Raw genomic sequence first — 10,331 nt, forward strand, 5'->3', positions numbered from 1 at the left:
AGTAGTTTCCCTACTATCGGAATATCACATTACCTATGACCATTAACGAAGTGATAGGCAATTCATCATGAAGCTGACGAATAAAGGTGTAAGATGTGCGAGTAACAGAGATTATTCCAGAATAGTTTCTTTAAAATCGTCTGAGAAAGGTTGCAGACAGGCCGGTTTGCCCTGCTTGCTGTTCAGGCAGTCAAGGGAGCCTGACAGGTTCCGAATTCAGCACACGCTGCCAACTGCGCTACCCACCATTCGCTGCGTACTGAACTGTCAAAAGACGCAACTAATTTTAAACGTACTATAGATTTCCATATATTTTTCCTTTTTATCAACCATTCGCAACCTCACGCAGAACTGAAAATAACATTTATTTCTATCACTTTCCTACAGTATTTTAATTTAGCAAGACACACAATGGCCGGCCGTTGTGGCCGAGCGTTTCTAGGCGCTTCAGTCTGGAACCGCGCTGCTGCTACGGTCATAGGTTCGAATCCTTCCTCGGACATGGATGTGTGTGATGTCCTTAGGTTAGTTAGGTTTAAGTAGTTCTATGTCTTGGGGACTGATGACCTCAGATGTTAAGTCCCATAGTGCTCAGAGCCAAGATATACAATGACAGGATTGTAGTGAAGGAAGCGCAAAAGGCTTGGAGCAGTGGACGTGTCAAGGCTTCCGCGATGGGACGGTGGCACTGCTTGTGCGATGTGCGGACTCAACACTCGTCTATCCAGCCGAGTTAACTGTTGCCAGAGGAACGAAAATGTAAGTGCCGCCAGTAGCTCCCAGCGGGGGCGGAGTTGCTGAGTCGACGTTGCAGCCCGGAACGGCTACAATGCAAAGTCCGGAACGAACGAATACCTCGCAGGCGCTCGAATAGTGCTGTGTCCGCTTGGAGCAATATGTGCGTAACACTTTATAGTGGCAATGCGTGAAAAAAAGTGGTTCAAATGGCTGTGACCACTATGGGACATTACTGCTGAGGTCACCAGTCCCCTAGAACTTAGAACTACTTAAACCTAACTAACCTAAGGACATCACACACATCCACGCCCGAGGCAGGATTCGAGCCTGCGACCGTATCGGTCGCGCGGTTCCAGACTGTAATGCGTGAAAGGAAATGATTTGTTTGAACTACTGAAATTTTAAAAGCAAAAATAAAAAAATAACACTGTAATAAGAAAATGAACCATTTTCTTAATTATTCTCCAAAAACCAAATGAAACTTGAAATGTTGCTTCTATTTTGGTGAAGACTGCCCTATTAAGAGTTCAACGGTCAGCGAGGGACATATTATTCGCTAAATAGTATCAGTAACAGTTTTATTTCAGTAGTTGGTTAAATATCGCCCACCTCTCTTACTAATACCCGTTTGCTGCCAAACGGTTGCGTACCAACAAGTGCAGGTCTCGAGTAACTTCGACACTGACTTGCGACATTAGGTAACGTTTTCGGGCAGCGATCCCATTCTCAAACTGTTCCTCAAGATACCCTGTAGAATCCATCAAAATCTGATGTAATCGTTTACTTACACGCTATGTAACATTTCACTTTTCATGACGGGGTTAGAATGTGACTAGGTGTGGACGAGTACTTTGCATACCAGAGGAAAGCGACCACTGGACACGGATGATTTATTATGACGTTGTACTGGTACATTCCTAGATGTTAAGTTAGTTTATCTGTTATTAATGTACATTCGGTTTTTCGTAGTAATATGACATTTCGTTGGAGGCTACAGGAAAATGACACAAATGTACCGAAACTAGTCCAGCTACATGTGTTAACGCAAATACGCTACATTTAAGGCTGTCATACGAAAATGTCTATCCCAGGAAGGAATTACTTGGCTGAAGCCAACAGTACTTTCAAGTAGTAACCACTCTGGTAAAGTGAACACAGGCTGAACCAGAACTACACCGACAACATTTTGTAACGTAATAAGGGATATTTTCACAATGATTTGGCACATGAGACCGTAGCCTGCAGAAGCTCATTACCGAGTAATACAATAAGTATGATTTATTCAGTTTATTAACACAATGACCTTTGTTTGAGAAAAAAACTAAAGACGAAGTATAAATGTTGCTACTATAACAGAAACAAAAAAGAAATTAAAAGAAACGAAAAATTTGAACCAATAATCAATGAAGCATAGAGGAGTAAAGCAGAGAGAAGGGGCTCGGTTTGCAGTAGGCACGTTAATGTATCAAAAGTTGAAGAAGAAACGAGGATGTTGTTCCTACATAAATAACAGTACAATTTGAACTTGAATGAGGACAAACGAGAGTTACGGCGACATTGCTACTGAAGAAGGGGAAAGAGGCGAAACAAAACGGTTTTACAAACTACTACAATTTGTAAAAATGAACAACTGATTATCAGTGGAGATTTAAATGTTCGAGTAGGCAAAATACCTATTCCAAATGTTGCGCAGAATTTCGGAGAAGCAGCAATAAATGGAAATGCAGAAGAACTTAGTTAATTTATTATTTTCACTAGCTGAAATTAACAAGTTACTACTTTTGCGAGAAAGATATTCATAAGCTCATATGGAATAGTCAGAGTTATAGATCATTGCCCGATTATTTAATAGTCAATTACAAGTTAAGTTCCATGAAACAGGACGTTACAGTAGGCGGCGGCAGTGATATATATTCGGACCACTATCTCGTAATTACAAAAATAAGAATGATACCAAAATGGAAAAAACCACAATACAAACGAGAAAATGAAGATTTGTGTATCTCCTACAAGAAGAAAGTTTAATTACTCTTTATAAAATACATTTAGAAAGTACCTAGCTGGAACACCCACTGATGAAGGTGCAAATGTAGAACGGGAAGTCTTAATAGAAGCAATCTATAAAACTGCAAAAGAAGTTTTAGCAAAGAAGAGGAAGATGAGAAATAAAAAGAGTTTGAGAATGTAGGACGACGAAGTAAAACACGCAATTGAAGAAAACAGGAAAGAATACAAATTATTCACTTTATCTAATCCAGGTACATTGTAATTTTTTACAGATCTTAACACTGTATGTAATTCTCGTAATTTTACAGAATGAACTTCTGGATTTTAATTTCCATGGGAGCTGTCTGTTACTGCTTCAGTGACTCCCTCATTACACCACAACGGTTTAATAACGTTTTTATATATTCTTATTCAGTTATTACGTTTAATCTTCAGTATTTTCTTCTCAATTATTTACGTGTTTAATTAGTTTATATGCAGTTAGCTGCCTCCCATGTACATCATGCTCTAAACGCTTATAAAGTTATTCCATTGTTTCTTCGTGAGCCTTTCTGATTGCTTTTTTTCAGCAATCGTTCTTTTCTCTTTATATACTTCGTAGGATATAGGAAGGAAAACATGGTGCAAGCAGGGTGTAATCTATTTATTACCTGAAACTTCCTGGTAGATTGAAACTGTGTGCCGGACCGAGACTCGAACTCAGGACCTTTGCCTTTCGCGGGCAAGTGCTCTACCAACTGAGCTGCCCAAGCACGACTCACGCCCCGTCCACACAGCTTTACATCTGCCAGTGCCTCGTCTCCTACCTTCCAAACTTTACAGAAGCTCTCCTGCGAACCTGGAAACATCCCCTGGGCTGTGGCTAAGCCATGTCTTCGCAATATCCTTTCATTCAGGAGTGCTAGTTCTCCAGGTTCGCAGGAGGAGTTTGGAAGGTAGGAGACGAGGCACTGGCAGATGTACAGCTGTGAGGACGGGGCGTGAGTCGTGCTTGGGTAGCTCAGTTGGTAGAGCACTTGCCCGCGAAAGGCAATGGTCGTGAGCTCGAATCTCGGTCCGGCACACAGTTTTAATCTGCCAGGAAGTTTCATATCAGCGCACACTCCACTGCAGAGTGAAAATGTCATTGTTTATTATCTGTGATACTAGCTAATTGTGACCAGAGGTCATTTTCAAGCACTTATCATAAGCCTCAAGCTTCACTTCATATTTGACTAAATGTGTGCCGTTACATGTGTACTGGCTATTTGGTCAAACATGTTGTGAAATTTGAGGCTTATGACAAGTGCATGCACAGAAAATAAATAGATTACTGCCTGTTTAGACCATAACTCCGTTCTTAAAACATACTGAGGCTGTTAACCAATACAAGAACAAGATTCTTTGGCTGTATCTGTTTCCGTAAACTACAGAGTCACCAGCAAACAGTCGCAGATTTCTGCTCATTCCGTCCGTTAAATCGGTTATGTGTATTACCAAAAGGCTAGAAACATCCTGTTTCAGTTGCAGATTCCCTAAGTTAAAAAAAAAAAAAAAAAAAAAAAGAAAAAAAAAATTATTTTCAGTATTTCTTGTTACTGTGGAATGAATTTAAGAATTTAAAATGCTGTCGTAATATACTGATTGAAAGGTATAATAGCTTTACGCAGTTAGTCTTATTAAGGGGGGTAGGACGTCAAACGGGCCGACATGGAACAGGAGATGCACCACAGGACATTTTAATTTCCACTGTCTATAATTTTACAAGTAAATTCATAAAACTTTGTCAGTATGACCAGGAAGGATTCAACATTCACACTCGTAGCAGCGGAAGTTGAAAAACGTAACAAAATAATTTTTTTACGTGTGTAATTTCAACATTTTTTCACTTACTATACTGGCTGCATTTGTTGCTATAGGTACACTTTTCTTCATAAGTAAGAGAGACTGTTCGATGAATTTTGCACAGCATACAAACCATACTTACAGGTGTCTGAAACTCTAGAATCTATTTAATATATGAAAAAATGAAAGAGCTGTTACGTTTTAAACATTATGTTTAGAAAAAAATCAAATTTTGTAGTTAATTATCTCAACTTTTACCACAGTTTTCAATAGATTTTGAACTTTCTTGAGTTTCATACCCCTGTAAGTATGGTTTGTATGTTGTACAAAATACATCGAAGAATCTCTCTCACTCTTGAAGAAAAATGTACCTATAGCAACAAATGCAGCCAGCAGTAAGTGAAAAAATGATGAAATTTCACATGTAAAAAAAATTTATTTTGTTATGTTTTTACACTTCCACTGCTATGAGTGTGAATCCTGAATCCTTCCTGGTCATGCTGACAAAGTTTTATGAATTTGTTTGTAAAAGTATAGACAGCAGAAAATATAATGTCCTGTGGTGCCTCTCCCTCTCCAAGTCGGCCCGTTTGACGTCCTACCCCACTTAAAGTGAGAAACTGTGTAGGTACGGCGTACGACACAAATACGGAAACACCAGAAAAAGCAATACATTTGCAAGCTTAGTACAGTGTACCGTTGGGATCTGAAAAAACTTCCAGTCCTCTCGGAATGGAAAAATATACATCCTGTATGATTTCAAAAGCAATCGTGTACCGCTCTTGCTGCAAAATAGCGGCAAGTTCAGGCAACGGTGACGGAGATTGTCAGCGATCACCCACATTTCCCTCCATAGGGGCAAGACGAGACAGTCCATCCTGGTGCTCACAAAACAAGTCCTGGACGACACGGGCTGTGTACCCAGGGGTCCCGCCGTCTTAGCGCACTGCGTCACTATTAGAGAACAGAAACCGTACAATGGCATACACCTGATCAACCAAAATGATGACACAATCTTTGGCAGAAATTTGACCTTGCAGAATAACCGTGGGACCACGATACGGCTGCCCAACTCATCACCGAATGCCCGCAATGTTTCGCTCTTGGGACGTAAATTCGGCACGAAGTTGGAAACAGTGTGACGAAATGGTTTTCTCCCGTTGCCCCTCAGTCCTGGTTCTCTGGCTCCGACACATTTTGCTGTTACGTCATTGATAGGTGGTTTTGAAGTTTGAGATCACCCTGCAATTTCAAGCTAATCAAGGTTCCTTCGCGTTGATTTGGTGCTCATAGGGTTCACGAGTGAGATATTCGGTTTGTCAATGGCTTCTGCAGCTGTAGTCCTCTTATTTTTCGTCTCAATACTCTTCAGTGATGGTCTGCCACGATTAATCAATAGACACTTTTGTTCGCATTGTGACTTATCGGATGATGTTTTTTCGCTTTCCCTGTATGCGTTATGAATCTTTTATACGGTGCCTCTTGAAGCACAAACACTTCGGCTCCCTTGGCATAGGAAGAGCACATCAAACGAGCACCAGCAATTTGAGAAAGCTGAGGCTCACTTAACTCCGACGTATTGCACTCACAGCTCCACAGAATCTGAGCACGACTGACGCCTGCAACATATTCACGACATAGCCTTGCTAACTTTCGCGGACAAATACAACAGCGTCACCTGCATTTACGTTCAACCATACATTTTTCGCTGTGTTCCCATGCTTTTGTCCGACCCCTGTGTCTCGATGCAGCCTAACGCATGGCCCACAAATTAAGTATATTTTTTTGCCAGCCACTATCTGAGAATGACAGCACTTCGCAACTTAGAACAAACTGTATACATAATTTCAAACTTTTTCGGAAGCTTTTTTCACTGACACTCTTCAAAATGTAAGCAAAGCAAGAATATTTATTGCTTATGCATTTTCTCTGTTCGCGGAGTCCGACTTTCTATATCAGGCGAAAAAAAAAAAAAACTCCTCCCGAACAGGCGATGAGGTCCCAACGGCACCGACCGGCCGCCATGCTATCCTCATCCATAGGCGTCAGCGGATGCGGATAAAGAGGCGCATGTGGTTAGCACACCGCTCTCCCGGCCGTATGTCAGTTTCCTAGACCGGAGCCGCTACTTCTCAGTCAAGTAGCTCCTCAGTTTGCCTCAGAAGGGCTGAGTGCACCCCGCTTGCCAACAGCGCTCGGCAGACCGGATGGTCACCCATCCAAGTGTTAGCCCAGTCCGACAGCGCTTAACTTCGAAGATCTGACGAGAAGCAGTATTACCACTGCGGCAAGACCGTTGGCATCAGGCGAAAAATGTTTCAATTTATTACTTCTGTACTAGGAACTCAATTTGAAAAAAAAAAAATTAAAAAAAATTGCAGACAGTATACAGCGAATGTAGCTGCAAAATTATGTCACTGTAGGAGACATAGTTCAGGAGATACTACGTCACAAACACTGAGATGTGTGAGAAACTAGCTTTTCTTAAAACGAAGCGCAGATTACGCAGACTATAGTCATCTAGTGAAGAATCCGAAGCTAGTGTAATTAGGATTTGCGTCTTCATCCGTGAAAGTTTTACATGCTTAATGCGAAAAATTGAATACAATAGCTCATTTGTAGTGTTATCAGACGTTTGAAGTTGTTATACACACAGAAATCGATTCTTTAAAGCATCAAGGGTGAGGGGATTAAAGGTGTGTACATTGAACAAGAGCAGTCCGTCCCATTTCCCTGGGACACTCCTGACGACAACGTACTGGGTTCTATTACTTGAAAAGTTTTCGAGTCACTGACGTACCAGGGAATTTATTTAGTATGCCTGGAAACCTCGTTAAGGATCTACAGTTTGTCACTGCGTCAAACGCTTTCCAGAAATCTAGGAATATGGAATTTGTTTGTAACGTTTATCCACGGCTCGCAGTAGAACAAACCCAGCTGAGATTCGAATGAGTGACCATTTCAACCTGTATAGTCTTATGCAAAGGCAAAATTATCTTTCCCCGTGGAGGTAGCGAGTAAAAGATGGAGGGCCCCTTGTGGCTCTGGTAAACAGAATGCCTGCCCTGCAATGGCTGGTGGATGAGCGCAGCGAGGCGTCAGCCACAAGTGCGCCGGCGGCCTGGCACTCACCGACAGGTGCTGGCTGCTAGGTGCTGGGGGCTGGGTGCCTGGTGCTGGTTGCCTGGTGATGGTTGCTAGGTGCTGGAGAGGCGGCGGCTGCGCTCACAATGAGCAGGAGGCGGCGCGGCGCCGCCCTCTAGTACTGTAGGCAGCGCTCGGGAGTAAAGCTGCGGTTTCCGCGGCCGCCGTCCTATCCAATCTGCGCGGCCCACATCCCACAGCTGCGTCCGGCCGATAGCGCGGTAAACAGCCTGGAGCTGGAGTCCAGGTGTCGAGGAAAGCGGCGCGCCGCGGCGGGCAGCCGATATCGCAGCCGTAACTGGGCCCCGGAGTAGATACCTGTCGCCAGAGGTATGCCACCCATCCAGCACTGTTCACCACAACACAAATTAAGATTAAGATTGTGAGGAAGAACTTGCTCCCCTCGGAGCAGCACTCAAATGTTCCAAATGATTGGAAAAAAGCGCTGACAATTTCTGCTTTCAAAGATGGCCGTCGGACAGATGAACATGACTATAGATCTATATTGTTGTGTTGGCTGAAGAGCCAACACCGTGTTACTAGAGGAGGCCGAAATGCACGCGTTTTAGCTGACGCAGGCTGGCGTGAGGAGGGAAGGACTATACTGGCGTGAGGTCTGGAACATGACAAGGAATTAGAATTCAGAAACCGGACGTAATTAGTTTGATACTTAACTTTAATCCATTAATGATGAACGTCGCTCTTGACGGTACATGATTCACAATATTATCTGTTCAGATTATAGTAACTGAATATGGCGCCTTGCTAGGTCGTAGCGAATGACGTAGCTGAAGGCTATGCCAAACTGTCGTCTCGGCAAATGTGAGCGTATGTAGACAGTGAACTATCGCTAGCAAAGTCGGCTGTACAACTGGGGCGAGTGCTAGGTAGTCTCTCTAGACTAGACCTGCCGTGTGGTGGCGCTCGGTCTGCAATTCACTGATAGTGGCGACACGCGGGTCCGACGTATACTAACGGACCGCGGCCGATTTAAAGGCTACCACCTGGCAAGTGTGGTGTCTGGCGGTGACACCACATAAATCTTGATGCTATCGAGAGCCAACCATGTCAAAAAGTTTTATGCAATGTGTCCATACATATTATAAAAATCGATGTCCGTATACACCGGTCAGTTAGTTAGTTGGTTGCGTGTTCCCTTGATCAATCGCACGGTACGGTAGCCATATGTGGAACGTGTCAAGTGCACAAGAAATGCACATATGAAACAAAATTATATATATATATATATATATATATATATATATATATATATATATATATATATATATAATTTACCCCATTCCCTTAAATGGCACAAAATACATTTACTATATTTATAGATTTATTTATTCATCTATGATATAGAAGGAGTTGTCAAGGAGATATGATTTCAATTTATTTTTGAAGCTATTACTGCTATGTGCGAAACGCCTTATTTCATCTGGTAATTTGTCGAAAATTTTTATAGCAGCATATTTTACCACTTTCTGTGCCAAAGATGGGTTGAGCAAAGGGTTGTGTAAGTCTTTCTTTTTTCTGGTATTATAGTCATGAATATCACTGTTGTTTTTAAACTGGTCCATGTCGTTGAGAACAAATGTCATTAGTGAGTAGATTTATTGTGAGGCCGTTGTAAGAATTCCCAATCTTTTAAAAAGATGCCTACAAGATGTGCGACTATGAACCCCACACATTATTCTAACCACTTTCTTTTGAGCAGTGAATACTTTTTGTCTAAATGTTGAGTTACCCCAAAATATTCCGATTGACATCAGAGTGTGAAAGTATGCAAAGTATGTTAGCTTACTAATTTCTATATCCTCAAAATTGGCAATTATTCCGATCGCAAAAGTTGCTGAACCTAGTCTCTTTAGGAGGTCCAAAATATGAATTTTCCGGTTAAGATTCTCATCTATGTTTACACCCAAAAACTTAGTATGCTCTACCGTGTCTACTGACTTCTGTTGATGTGTTATGTTTATTGAAGGAACTGTACTTTTTGCAGCACAAAATTGTAGGTACTGTGTTTTTTCAAAGTTTACAGCAAGCCCATTTGCAGAAAACCAATTAATGACTTGTCCAAAACCTTATTTGTACCATTTTCAATTGGAATTTCATTTACTGGATTAATAATGATGCTTGTATCATCAGCAAACAGTGCCAGTTCAGCTTCCTGTTTCAGATAGGAAGGGAGGTCGTTCACATATATCAAGAAAAGAAGGGGACCCATGACTGAACCCTGTGATACACCTAATGCAATTTCAACCCAGTTAAATGAAGTGGCAAACTTATTTAAATCACTTGACCCATATAAGGAAACTTTTTGCTTCCTGTTCTGTAGGTATGACTTAAAGCATTCATATGCTATTCCCAAAGGCTCGATCTAGGTATTGTAGGGGTCAGTGAAGTGAAGTGGAAGGAAGACAAGGATTTCTGGTCAGATGAGTATCGGGTAATATCAACAGCAGCATAAAATGGTATAACAGGTGTAGGTTTCGTTATGAATAGGAAGGTAGGGCAGAGGGTGTGTTACTGTGAACAGTTCAGTGACCGGGTTGTTCTAATCGGAATCGACAGCAGACCAACACCGACAATGATAGTTCAGGTATACATGCCGA

At 41.9% G+C, this 10,331-nt stretch overlaps 1 protein-coding gene across 1 annotated transcript in view; it reads right to left on the minus strand.

Annotated features, from left to right (window-relative positions):
* The window catches only part of LOC124621937 (hemocyte protein-glutamine gamma-glutamyltransferase-like), a 358,656-nt gene extending 350,820 nt beyond the window's left edge, over positions 1 to 7,836 (minus strand). The window contains exon 1 of the mRNA XM_047147447.1: positions 7,702 to 7,836. The gene's annotated coding sequence lies outside the window, so the exon portion shown is untranslated. The remainder of the gene's footprint in view (positions 1 to 7,701) is intronic.
* Between the last annotated feature and the right edge of the window lie 2,495 nt (positions 7,837 to 10,331).

Source organism: Schistocerca americana, chromosome 7 (assembly GCF_021461395.2).
Source record: "Schistocerca americana isolate TAMUIC-IGC-003095 chromosome 7, iqSchAmer2.1, whole genome shotgun sequence".
In the NCBI taxonomy this organism is placed as follows: domain Eukaryota; kingdom Metazoa; phylum Arthropoda; class Insecta; order Orthoptera; family Acrididae; genus Schistocerca; species Schistocerca americana.